This window comes from Juglans regia, chromosome 3 (assembly GCF_001411555.2).
Source record: "Juglans regia cultivar Chandler chromosome 3, Walnut 2.0, whole genome shotgun sequence".
Lineage (NCBI taxonomy): Eukaryota > Viridiplantae > Streptophyta > Magnoliopsida > Fagales > Juglandaceae > Juglans > Juglans regia.
This window is the reverse complement of record NC_049903.1, coordinates 23944431-23958173: the sequence shown is the minus strand read 5'-3', so window position 1 is coordinate 23958173 and position 13743 is coordinate 23944431.

The window sequence follows — 13743 nt, the reverse complement described above, 5'->3', positions numbered from 1 at the left end:
TAAAGATTTAAACCACAAAGGGGTTTGAGGCAAGGTTGTCATTTGTCTTCTTACCTTATTCTTTGTGCTGAAGCATTGAGTTCTCAATTGTATACTGCAGAACAACAAAGGCTCATCATTGGTGTTCCATTTGCTAGGGGCCAAATCAGAATGAACCATCAATTTTTTACAAATAATAGTCTCCTATTTTGTCAAGCTAACATGCAGGAATGAGCCACTTTAGACGAGATTCTTGGTGTCTATGAAATTGCATCTGGATAACAACTCAACAGAGACAGAACCTTTTTGTTTTTCAGTCGAAATACTAAGGTAGCAACTAAACAATATATCATGGAGGTGCCAGAGTTACAAGTTTCTACTAATTTGGATAAGTACCTAGGCCCTACCTCACTTATTGGTAAAACTAGACTGAGTACTTTCAAATGTATAATGTAGAAGGTAGGTAAATTGCTTGGTAATTGGAAGAACAAGTTTCTCTCAAAAGTTGGGAAATAAATTCTTATCAAAGCTATGTAACAAGCTATTCCAACCTATAGCATGAGTGTGTTTTTGATGCCCAAGTCTCTCTGTAGGAAGCTTCATTATCTTTTTGATAAATTCTGGTGGAGTCATCAGGAAAATCATATGGGAGACTAGGTCAGAGACTTGCATAGCTTTAATCTTGCTCTTTTGGCCAAGTATGTTTGGAGATTTCTTATGTATCCTAATTCTCTTCCAAGCAGGATATTAAGGCAAAATATTTTCTAAACAATATGTACATTCTTACAGGCTGAGTTAGGCTTCAGGCCTTGTTACATGTGGAGGAGTATCTTTCAGTCCATTCCTCTATTAGGCTATTTACAATCACCTTCTTTTGTTTATTGGCAAGTTGTCCAAGCATTTGAGGATTTTAGGAATGCAATACAACAACAACCAGTGACTAGACTTATAACACAACCTGCTGCATTCCATTAGGAAACTCCTCCACCCACGTGGGTCAAAGTGAATTGGGATGTGGCTATCAAAGAGGAATATAACAAGATTGGCATTGGAGTAATTATTAGAGATCACTCTAGTTTTTTTCTTGCAAGCTTGATGCAGCCAATGTTTTATTGTGTTTGATCCTGCAATTGCTAAAGCTAGGGGCATAATTGCTGCTGTTTTATTTTGTCAAGATCTTGGCTTAGATTACCTAATCTTTGAGGGTGATTCAAGTCAGATGGTTCAAGCAACTCTATTAATGGAGCCTAATGATGGGAAGCTTAACTGTCTTTGTTCAAACATATGAATCTTACTTGCTAATGCTCATTGGAAAATTCAGCATGTGCGACGCCCTCAGCTCCTGCTTGGGATTGAACGATGACTGAAGTGTTGAAACATGTAACTCAAGGTTACATACCCTCGTACATGACAATTATGATGCAATACACCTAATGGTCTAGTAGCATACAATAAATCGTAGCGGAAAACAAATTTCTTTACTACATAAAATTGGTGGCAATGTAATAACATGGTACCGAAGTGTAAGCATTCCAAAGTTTTTAAACTCCATTAAACTACCTCCAAAATAGACATCTTTTTCAAAAGTCTCCCAAAATAAGGAACCATAAAAAAGTTGAAATTTTCAGTGTCCTTTTCCAAAATACAATTTTACAAGGTCATCCCTATTCGGCCTTATCTTTGTTCAAAATTCTCCTCAACTCCTCAAAGAGCTGCAACACTTCAGTAAGGTCGGCAGCTTCCAACCTATCTACTAAGGATGGCTCCGAAGAGCTCTCATGGCTCTTTGGGACCTCCTTGACTATCCGGGGGGCTAGCCTCTTGCGTTTCCCCATGGTCATTCTCTTGCAGTCCTATAACAACTTCTACCATTCCGGGTAGGGAATGGTAGTGAAAACTATCACAGTGAGATTTCGAAAAATCTCAGTAAGTAAATAAGCAACATACAATAGATAATATAATCATATAAGGGCAAACCATAATGAATGCATGGACATGTATTTTGACATAAAACTTGACTTATGCAATATTGACTTTTTAAAAAATAACATGTAACAGAGACCTTTTAACCTTTTCAAGAAAACTTCTTTTCCATCTTTTTATCTTTGGTTCTTAAACATATAACATATCATTTGAGTTTGAGTTCTTGGTCATTTACATATCATATCTTTGAGCTCATTGTATTGTTCATTTTTTATAACATATGGTTGGAAACTTCATAGCTCCCCTATGCACTATGTGTTCTCCACTAGTTACCACATCATCCAACAACCCACTTGATCGAGGTGAGTACGTCAGATTCTTTAATATATTTATTACGGTAGTTCGCATATTTTGCCTTAACCGTATGACACCCACTAGCTTTAAGCGCAACTCCACTCCGGTATCATTTCACAAGGATCCATTCGAGGTCCATCAACAGTATTTCGTCAACTATATTTCTTCGATTCAGGGGCTACCACTCTATTTTAAACACTCCAGAGTGGACATAGGAGTTTCACTAGGACATTCCCTCATCCTAGCATTTGGAGTTGTAACAAAACGTTTATTAACTCATTTTCTTGAAAAGAGTGTGCAAACCCAATGCATGTGACATGGACTTATGATACTTTGCTCCTTTCACGAATCATGCATGCTGAAAATCATGCAATCTCATGTCATGTAACCATACACAAACAATATACATCCAGCTTTACGGCTTGAAAATATTAAAACATACGAATACTTAACTTACTTATATGAACAACGACATTCAACGATTAACAAAGGGTAAAACAGATTCGTAACAACATTCACTATGCTAGGCCGAAACATAAAACCATTTGAAAGCATGATTTTTCAACAATAACCTAAGCTTAGAACTTCTAACATATTCGGTATAGTATTATCAAACAACATGGTAACATGATCGTATAGATCTGAATACAAAACATGGTATTACAAGAGATTTCATGCATGGTCATCCGAAACCCTAATCTCTTGTGTGAGTGTGTGTCGTATACATAGCTCATGAAACTCATTCCCACGGTAAGAAGGGCTCCTTAACATTTAGACTTCACTCTCAAATCCAAAACTTCATGAAGAAATAAACCCTAGCTTATCTAAGTGTAGTGGATGTGGCTTTCATTCCTTTCCAAAAACTCATGCTCACGTGCATAGTGTTAAGGGTGGATTCAATCTTTCCTTCAAAAGAAACCCTAGCCCTATCCCGAGTGTCCATGTATAAAAGAAGGCATAGATCACTTTCTTCACTCAAAATAGCTGTGTGTGTGTGTGTGTGTGTGTGTGTGTGGATGAGGATGGGCATATGACTCTAACCGTGCGTGTCGTTCCTCTTGGACGGAGTCACCACTTCCTTCGTTACTCATAAGATTGGTTGGATGAAGGTGGATGGTGTGTGTATGGTGTTTGGTTGGAGAGAAATGGTGAGAGAATGGTGTAGCCGTGTGGGAGGAGAAGTGACACAAAGTGGGAATCTGAAATTTTCGGCCCCTCCCATTTTATAGACATCCCCTCATTTCTTGGAAAAGCAAAAGACTCATGCATGTGTGCCATTTGGCACCATGGCCAAAATTCCTTCATCTTCCTCATGATTGAGTTGTGTTGGGAAAACCAAAAGCCTCATAGATAAGTGACACAAAAGTGGGAATCTGAAATTGTCCAAAAAGACTCTTCACCTATCGGCCCCTCCCATTTTATAGACATCCCCTCATTTCTTGGAAAAGCAAAAGACTCATGCATGTGTGCCATTTGGCACCATGGCCGAAAATTCCTTCATCTTCCTCATGATTGAGTTGTGTTGGGAAAACCAAAAGCCTCATAGATAAGTGGCATGAACCTCTCCATCCAAAACCCTAGCTTCCAAATGAACCCTTCCTCATGTATCTAGGTTCAATGTATATGATAGCAAAAAGGTCAAAAGGCAAACCCTTCATCATCCTTGGGAGGATGAACGTGTGTATGCTTGCCACTTGGCAAGTGGTGCATGTGTGTGTGTGGGGTTGGTTGAACTCCTCATTTTCCACAAAGCCTCTTCCTCTTCCCTAAACTTGAGTGGCGTGTACATGTGGGTTCCCTATGTGACATTTTCTCTTCTCTAGGCTTGGGTGGCGTGTGGGTGTTGGTTTCCTAAGCAAATGACATGTGGGTGTGGGTGGCCGAATCTAGGGACTTGGTTTTACCTTGTCCCAAGGTGCCTCTTCCACTTCTCATCATTGGTTCTTTATAGAATCCTCCATTCCGAATGCATGTGTGACACATGACGACTTTCATCCTCATTGGTTGAAACCCTAGTCTTTCGTGGGTTGTGGCTCTGCCCTTTGAGCTTCCCCATGCGTCATCTCCCATGCCAACTCCTTGAAACTCTCATGCTTTCAACAAGTGGCAAAAGATTGTCGGTTTTCTCCTTTGGCCAAGTCCATATAGTCCCTTAGAACATTGTGCCTCTGATTTTGCACATTCCCTAGGCGCCCCAAATCATTGCACCTTTTAGGAACTCACACAAGTGTACGTGTGTGTGGCATGTGGCCCTTAGGGTTCTGAACCCTCTTCTCTCCCTCCCCCGTTTTCCACTTTCATGTCTAGGTTCAATGTATTCAGGGTGTTGGCTTGCATGTTGGTTACATGGCATCACTTATGCAAAGCAAAGTGCTCATTTCTTAAGTTCCAAATGATGGAAATTTTTCGAAAAGACTAAAAGCTCATTTTCTCTTCCATGTGGATGCCTCCCATGCTAAATCCTAATTAGTTTTTTTTTTTGACGCCTAGGCCCTTAGTGGCCGATTCACACTAGCCCATGATGGGCCTCCTATTGGGCTTAGGTGCCCCCTTCTCTAAGATAACAAGACCTTTGATGCTTACTATATTCTCGACATACTAAAATTTGGACAGATAACTACGTGGATTAAACTAATCATAATAAAAGTAATAGACATGGACTTGACTAAGTCCTGGTTATCACAACATGTGAAGAAGGAACTCAATGGTGTTGTTCACCTATTAGCAAGGAAAGTTGTGTTGCGGGAAAATGAATTAATAGACATTGACTGTGTTGCTGATTGTACTCAAACTCTTGTAATGGCAAATGGCTAGCATTGTGATTAATATCAAGCATGTTTTTTCTGATTAAAAAAAAGAGATTTACCATGCATCAGCCACTATTCACTCTCCCACCCTAAACCTATAGATTTTTTATAGGGTGTGAGTATTTTTTCATAGGAATATGAGTGTTTTTCATAAAGTGTGGGGTGATGAATAGTGACAAATGAGAATATTTTTTCTAAAAAAAAAGGGAGATACTTCAAACCGGATGTTGTGTGAATCTTAAATTTATACCTTCGAATAAGTAACGAGATGAAAGATGTGTAGCTTATTTAGAATAGAAGCGATACTAGGAAATAACCTCCCATACGAAGCTTCCCTCTTCCATCAGTCTCTCTTTTTCTAAGCCTGTCTCTTTGTCTCCTCAAGCCCTTAGGTCCCAAGAGCTCTCCCTTTTTCTCATTTCAAGCCCGTCCACAGAAATAAACAAAAATTGGAAAAGAGTTGGGGTAGCTCATCAATGATGAAAGTGGAGTCTAAGCGGTAAATCCAGTCAGCAAGTTTCTAATTTTCATCCCCTACTTCATAAGGTAAAAGCCCCAAATTAGTACAACGTAAGTGCACCGTATAAAAAAGCTTCACCATTCTCATGATATAAGAAAGAGACCTCTATAACTCAATGACACTACATTGAAGCCAAGTGCAAATTAACTTTTGGCAAGTTAAACCAAAAAAGCCATCATCAGGGTCCATTATGAGGAGGAAATCCATGGCTAAGGGCACTTTTGGCCTTCTGTGTGTGCTTACTTGCTTTGAGCTACTATGTCTAGGCCACTTCAATGAGAGAGAGTTTGTTGACTGGCTTGAGATGAGAAAAAGTGTGATTGATAGGGGAGAAAAGAGAGAGCTTTGGGGACTCGGGCTTAGAAGAGAGATAAGAGAGATTGAGAAACGTGCTTGAGTATAGATAGAGAGGCCAAGATCATTTGGATCAATTGACAACACCTTGGTTTCTCACTAAGAGAACCAAGGATCGAATCCCCATTCCCCATGTAGGTGTGAATAGAAACCGATGCAACTGGCCGCCACTGACGGGAACCAACTGGCCGCTTCAAGAACCGGCTGGAATTGGAGGAGAACTGGTCAACTTGCGGTGGAAATTTGAAGAAATCAAAGTTCAACAGTTCGGTCTTAGTTTGAAGTTGGACTGGACTGCTAAACCAGATGATCAAATAAACCTTTTTTTTTAATATATCTTACTCAAAATAACGCTATTCCACTTAAATGGAACGAAACGGAGTGTAGCGACGTCATTTTATGCCTGTAGTATACAAAACATAATGGAAACAATGTCATTTGGTATTAAACCAAACGACGTCGTTTTATTCAAAACGTATAAAAAAAAAAGTGTGAAACAACGCCATCTCGGGATGGGATCGTATTCTTTCCCTGATCCCCTTCGCTCTTCTTCCCCGATTTAGTTTCTCCTATGCAACTCTCTCTCTCTCTCTCTCTTCTACAACCCTCTCTCTCTTTATTCTCTCACCGATCGAGAACTGCCGGAGTCAATATGGCTGGTTTTCCTCCTCCCCATCGACTCATTATGGTCGGTTGCTCCTCCCTATTTTAAGACATTTGATTTGCCCAAAAACCACGTCAAAAGCTTCGATTTTCACCCTACACCATGTAGAGAGAGAGAGAGAGAGAGAGAGAGACTATAGGGAGAGACCATTTCTACCATTAATAAAAAAGTGGTGCTACTTTGCCGCTTAGAGTAGCCCACTGCAATTTACCGCTAGGCCAAAATCACCTTTTATTTTTTTTAAAATTTTTATTCATATTTTTTTATCATTTTAATTTTTTTTAAATATAAAAAATATCAATACATTAATAGTCATTTTCTTAACTATGAAGTAAAGAAAAAAAATAAAAATAAATGAGATGACAAAATGAGGGGGCAAGTTGCGTGGACAAAGGGGCAGATATCTCGGATGGTGCTCGGTTATTAAGTACAAGCAGAAAAAGGGGTAGATATCTCAGATGGTGCTCGCTAACGGAAGAATCCTTGAGGGGACCGAAACTATTCATAAAGAAGCTACGGATTTCTTTCGAAATTTTCCCACAGATAACTCGGGTGTTGAGGAGTGTGTCCTTTCAGATTTGATCCAAGGAATAATTACTAAGGAAGAGAATGTAACCCTCAGCGCAGAGCCATCAACCATCAGATGAAGAAGTAAAACAAGCAGTTTTTTCAATTCCCAAGGAGAGCAGTTCGGATCCGGATTGGTTCGGGTTCGAGTTCTACATGTCTTGCTAGGATATTGTTAAGTATGATGTTATTGAGGCAGCTAGAGAATTTTTCAGGGGTGCACCTTTAATCAGTTTCTATTTTTCATCTTTCATTGTTTTAATTCTGAAAGTGTCTGATCCTTCAAGTTTTGATAAATTTAGACCAATTAATTTGTATTCTGTGGCATATAAGATTTTTTCTAAAATTATTGTTTCAAGGCTAACAGTGATTGTAGAAAAATTAGTCTCTCATGAATAGTGGGCGTTCATTCCTGGGCGAAGTATATTTGAAAATATCACGCTTGCACAAAAAATGGTGCATTCACTACATAAAAAAAGTGTCGGTGGAAATGTGATGGTAAAACTTGACATGACCAAGGCTTATGACAGGGTAAGCTGGGGTTTTCTTTTGAAAGTCTTTAGGGCCTTTGGTTTTTCTAATAATTTTTGTAGATTAATTCAAAATTGTGTGGAGTCCCCGTGGTTTTCTGTTATGATGAATGAGACTTTTATTGGTTATTTTCAATCTGCTCGGGGTTTGCGTCAAGGGGACCCTCTTTCACCTTTGTTGTTTATTATTATGGAAGAAGTACTGACGAGGTTACTCAGAACAAAATTTGAGTCAGGGCGCATTGGAAGATTTCATCATCCGGTGGGTGCCCCTCTGGTATCTCATTTGCTCTATGCAGATGATATTCTTATTTTTGCGAATTGGGGTAAGAGATCTTTGAAAAACCTTGTTCATACTCTTGAAGAATGAGAAATGGTCAGGCCAAATTATTAGCAAAGAAAAATCTGCTATGTTTATGTCGAAGCATATTTCGTCATCCCATCAACGGGATTTGTTGAGACTTACAGGTTTTAAAGAAGGCAAATTTCTTGTTACATATTTGGGGGCGCCATTGGTATTAGGAAGATTGACGGACTAGGATCGTGGAACCATTTATTGAAAACATAAGGAAGAAAATAGTAGGATGAAAAGGTAAGCTTCTTTCACAAGGAGGAAGATTAATTTTATTGAGACATGTTTTATCAAGCATGCCAATTCACTTAATGTCTGTGATAAATATTCCCCTAGTGATCGTGTCTCGTATTAACACTTGTCTAATTTTCTATGGGTAGGAGAATGGTAAAAAAAAGTTTCATTGGAAAGTTTGGGGGAAAATTTGTAAACCTATATCAGAAGGGGGAATGGGCTTGAGAGAGCTCAAAGATGTACATAAATCGCTTCATATGAAATTTGCTTATCGGTTATTAACTTCATAAGAAATTGGCGTAATGATTCATGGAATGCTGATCAGTTAATGGAATTAGTTGGTGCTGAAATAACAGAGGAGATTTTACATAATGTGGTGGCTGGAAAAAGCGTAAGAGATATTTTCATGTGGAAACCTACTACTGATGGTAGTTTCTCTACCGGTTCGGCCTGGGAGGTGGTGAGAACTAAAGGTCTGAACGTTTTGTATCATGAATGGTTTTGGCATAGTGTGTTGCCAAAAAAATCTATGTTTGTATGTGGAAAGTTTGGTATAATTGTTTAGCCATAGATGACAGAGTGCAGAGTAAAGGTATTTATCTGGCTTCATCCTGTGATTGTTGTGTAAGGAAAGCCACCGAAACAATGGATCACATTTTATCTTCAGGAGATATGGCCTCGATTGTTTGGTCTCGGGTAAGTGCTGTGATGGGAATGCCATTTATGAAACATTGGCCTTGGAAGACCAGAGTTAGTATATGGTTGGTTTTATTATGCAAAAAAATCCTCCATCATAGGTATGTTAGTTGGTTTAATCTTTTGTTTAATCACTTGGTGTTTATGGAGAAGAAGGTGTAAGGCTAGAATGGAAGGCGTGCAGGAAAATGCAGGAAAAGTATGGGGAGATGTTCAGTATTGGGTAAAGTCATTGGTTGGCAACCTGAGCTCTATCTAGAAATTATCCACCCAAGACATTAAAATCCTAGAAGACTTCCAGGTTGAGCATCCAAGTAGTGTGAAGAAACTTGTAAAAATTGTATCTTGGTCTAGACCCCTTGCAGGTTGGGTAAAACTTAATTGTGATGGGAGTTGTCATGAGAATCCGGGTAACTCGGGTGGTGGTGGAATTATTCATAATAATAACGGCATGGTTAAAGCAGCATTTTTAGCTCACTTTGGAAATGGAACGAACAACCAGGCCGAACTAATGACTATTTTAGAGGGCATTCGTCTGTGTAAACAATTTTAATTTTTTAATGTTATTATTGAGAGCGATTATAGTCTGGTGGTAGAATGGTTCCAGAAAGGAAGATGTTCCTTATAGCATCTTTAGGACTATTGGGACGATGTACAAGTGGAGCTTGAGGGGAATAAATTTTGTGGTGGTCCACTAATATAGGGAAGGTAACTGCGGCTGACTTTTTGGCTAGAGAAGGAGAAATGAGAAAGAACAATATTTATGAAGGGCACCTTGGTTTACCACATCTTAAATGGATTGTACGTGTTTGAGAAGATGAGTATTCCTTACTTTCGTAAATGAAGGTGTTTACTCTAGTTTCTATTGTTTTGGTTTGTTGGTTTGTATTTCTTTGTTTTGATTTTGGTAGTTTGTATTTGGGAGGATTTTTCTGGTCTTATTTGTAATTTCCAAAATGTCTGACTTGTAATTACGGTATTCCTCCACCAGAAGTGAGGGTTTATTAATAAACTTGGATGATGTCACTATTGTACATGTGGCTATCAACTCTATAATTAAAAAAAAAAAAAGTTGAGTGGACAAAATAATATTATTCTTAAAAAACTAGATAACTTACGTGGCCCTTGCCTAGTGGAGGGTGTAAATCCAACCTTCTCACCACGTCTTATCTGAATATTTTTCATTAAAAAAAAGGGTCTTGTTTGGTTATACAATTCAAATGAGATAGAGATGAGATATTTTGTTGAAAGTTGAATAAAATATTATTATAATATAATTTTTTAATATAATTTTTGTTTTAAGATTTAAAAATGTTTAATTATTTATTATATTTTGTGTAAGAATTTAAAAAATTATAATAATTATACGAGATGAAATGAAATTAGATGGTTTTATATACCAAACCAGCGCTTAATGATATAACTAGTGTTTGATACCGCCATTGAAGTGCGCCGTCCAGCATCCGTGCATATTGGCCATCCAGCAACATATGCGCCATTTCATTCCTTTGTCTATCTTCAGACAACCTCGTAACCTTCGAAACAGTAAATTATAAATAAGTCGATAGCCTATAATTAAATATATAAAATATAGTTAAGATGTAATTTATGTATATATATATATATATATTATGAGCTATGTATTAAACGAGTTTAATTAATTTATTTGATATTCTTCTTCCTCTATTTTTTTTGGAAATAAAATAAAATAGAATTATAGAATGGAGGATGTTAGCTATGAGTGCCAAAAAATTGAAAATTCGGTTGAGTGTCAAAAAATTGAAAAATCGGTTGAACCTGATCGGATCGAACCGAACTGGTGGGTTGGATTTGGTTCGTAATCGGTTTGGTGCGATACCGATTTTCATACTTTGAAAATCGATTTGAACCAGACCGGACTGGTATATGTATATTTTTAACCTTTTTTTTATATTTAATGTTCAAATGCTAATTAATATAATATGGAATTCTGATTTTATTATATAAGTATATTAATCTTATAATATAAAATTAATATAACATTTTATATAAGTTAGACACTCTATACTTATATTATAGTAGTATAATTAGGTACTAATAATACTATTTTAATCTTATTATTCAAATCTAAAAATGCTAGACTAATTTATTTGATATTCTTCTTCTTCTATTTTTTTTGAAAATAAAATAAAATAGAATTATAGAATGGAGGATGTTAGCTATGAGTGTCAAAAAATTAAAAAATCGGTTGAACCTGATTGGATCAAATTGAACTGGTGGGGTAGGTTTGGTTCGTAATCAGTCTGGTGAAGTACCCATTTTCATACTTTGAAAATCGATTTGAACCGGACCGAACTGGTATTTATATTTTTTAACTTTTTTTTTTTATATTTAATGTTAAAATGCTAATTAATATAATATGGAACTCTGATTTTATTATATAAGTATATTAATTCTTATAATATAAAATCAATATAACATTTTATATAAGTTAGATACTCTATACTTATATTATAGTAGTATAATTAGGCACTAATAATATTATTTTAATCTTATTATTCAAATCTAAATAAGCTAGACTAATTTATTTGATATTCTTCTTCTTCTATTTTTTTTGAAAATAAAATAAAATAGAATTATAGAATGGAGGATGTTAGCTATGAGTGTCAAAAATTGAAAAATCAGTTGAACAAGATCGGATCGAACCGAATCAGTGGGCTGGGTCTGGTTCGAAATCGATCCGGTGCGGTACTGATTTTCATACTTTGAAAATCAATTTGAACCGGACCAAACTGGTATATATATATTTTTAACTTTATTTTTTATATTTAATGTTAAAATGCTAATTAATAAAATATGGAATTCTGATTTTATTATATAAGTATATTAATCTTATAATATAAAATTAATATAACATTTTATATAAGTTAGACACTCTATACTTATATTATAGTAGTATAATTAGGCACTAATAATACTATTTTAATCTTATTATAATATGAAATTAATATAACATTTTATATAAGTGTCTATCATATAATATAAAATTAATATAACATTTTATATAAGTTAAACACTCTATACTTATATTATAGTAGTATAATTAGGCACTAATAATACTATTTTAATCTTATTATTCAAATCTAAAAATGCTAGACTAATTTATTTGATATTCTTCTTCTTCTATCTTTTTTGAAAATAAAATAAAATAGAATTATAGAATGGAGGATGTTAGCTATGAGTGTCAAAAAATTAAAAAATCGGTTGAACCTGATTGGATTGAACCGAACCGGTGGGTTAGGTCTAGTTCGTAATTGGTCTGGTGCAGTACCGATTTTCATACTTTGAAAATCGATTTGAACTGGACTGGACTGGTATATATATTTTTTAACTTTTTTTTTTTATATTTAATGTTAAAATGCTAATTAATATAATATGAAATTCTGATTTTATTATATAAGTATATTAATCTTATAATATAAAATTAATATAACATTTTATATAAGTGTCTATCTTATAATATAAAATTAATATAACATTTTATATAAGTTAGATACTCTATACTTATATTATAGTAGTATAATTAGGCACTAATAATATTATTTTAATCTTATTATTCAAATCTAAATAAGTTAGACTAATTTATTTGATATTCTTCTTCTTCTATTTTTTTTGAAAATAAAATAAAATAGAATTATAGAATGGAGGATGTTAGCTATGAGTGTCAAAAAATTGAAAATTTGGTTGAACATGATCGGATCGAACCGAATTAGTGGGTTGGGTCTGGTTCGAAATCGATCCGGTGCGGTACTGATTTTCATATTTTGAAAATCGATTTGAACCGGACCGGACTGGTATTTATATTTTTTAACTTTTTTTTTTTAAATTTAATGTTAAAATGCTAATTAATATAATATGAAATTCTGATTTTATTATATAAGCATATTAATCTTATAATATAAAATTAATATAATATTTTATATAAGTTAGATACTCTATACTTATATTATAGTAGTATAATTAGGCACTAATAATATTATTTTAATCTTATTATTCAAATCTAAATAAGTTAGACTAATTTATTTGATATTCTTCTTCTTCTATTTTTTTTGAAAATAAAATAAAATAGAATTATAGAATAGAGGATGTTAGCTATGAGTGTCAAAAAATTGAAAAATTGGTTGAACCTGATCGGATCGAACCGAATTAGTGGGTTGGGTCTGGTTTGAAATCGATCCGGTGCGGTACTGATTTTCATATTTTGAAAATCGATTTGAACCGGACCGGACTGGTATATATATATTTTTAACTTTTTTTTTATATTTAATGTTAAAATGCTAATTAATATAATATGAAATTCTGATTTTATTATAGTATATTAATCTTATAATATAAAATTAATATAACATTTTATATAAGTGTCTATCTTATAATATAAAATTAATATAACATTTTATATAAGTTAGACACTATATTCATATTATAGTAGTATAATTAGGTACTAATAATACTATTTTAATCTTATTAATCAAAACTAAATAAGCTAGACATTACTTATACTATATTAGTATAATTAGATATTAATGAATTAGTACTTATTAATAATAAATATTAAATTCTAACAATTAAGTTTAATATTAAAAAAATTATAATACTAAATTTATATAATACCACGCGTAAACGGTAAATCAAAAAAATAGGATTGGACAAGAGTGAAATTGAAAAAATAAAAAATTTTAATTTCGATAATAAATCATATCGATTTTTAAATTTTTAAAATTAGA